A 993-nucleotide genomic window follows, 5' to 3' on the forward strand; every position below is an offset into this window, starting at 1 on the left:
AAGCTTCTCCCTAGTCCTCAGTTTTAACTGCAGGTGGATGTTAATCTTGAACATATTACAAAATACCTGCAATGCTTAGTAAACACAAAAATTATAGTTTTATGGACTTCTCTTTTTTTGCACAATGTCACCTGCCCTCGCAAGCTCCACCTGAGTCTCTCGTGTTGGAATATTCCCAGATCCCATGAGGGTTTTTTAAAGTTTATTTAGGGATCTTTCCAGTGACTATTTTTGACTCTGTAGGGAGAAGAAAAAGAAGTAATAAGGAAAAAGAAGGATGAAAGGGGAAAAGATTGGGAAAGCTGGGGGAAGGAATGGCATACAGGTTTACTGAGTAATTCAATAAGCCACATATTCACCGGTCAATCATTTCCCCTAGTCAGGTGCTGTCTGCAGGGTGCTCCCCTCTTGCCTCTGCCCCTATATATTTTCTGTACTATCTTATCTCCCCTCCTCCAGCTCTTTTTCACACAGAGACCTCGGCTGACATGATTACCGGGGGAGGGAGAGGGATAGTGATTGTCAGCATGGGGGCTGACATGTGACTAATTTTGTATGTGTAATGTATACTATGTATGTGTCTCTGTGTATATAAAGTATGGTGTTTATGTATGTGTACATGTATGTGTATATACTGTATGGTGTTTTATTTTTATATATATATTTATTTATAGGTATGTAATATGATATATATTGTAAACCAGTTATATATGTATATAAACGTATAGCAGCGCTACTTGAGATTCAGCAGAAAAAAGATGGGTGCCAGCGATCCAAACCCGATCATGGTTCACAGTAATAGTAAAACAGAAACGCAGCACTCCAAGAATGTGAAAACATTTCAATTCACCAGTAGAATCTTTTTCAACTAAGTGATACACAGCATTATGGAGCTTTTTATGCCCACGTAAGTGATTAAAACAATCAAAGTGCACGAGAGGAATAAATACCTCAATTACATTACAAATACAAAATTACAGTGAAAGCTACAAC

The sequence above is a fragment of the Hyla sarda genome, chromosome 4 (genome assembly GCF_029499605.1).
Source record: "Hyla sarda isolate aHylSar1 chromosome 4, aHylSar1.hap1, whole genome shotgun sequence".
In the NCBI taxonomy this organism is placed as follows: domain Eukaryota; kingdom Metazoa; phylum Chordata; class Amphibia; order Anura; family Hylidae; genus Hyla; species Hyla sarda.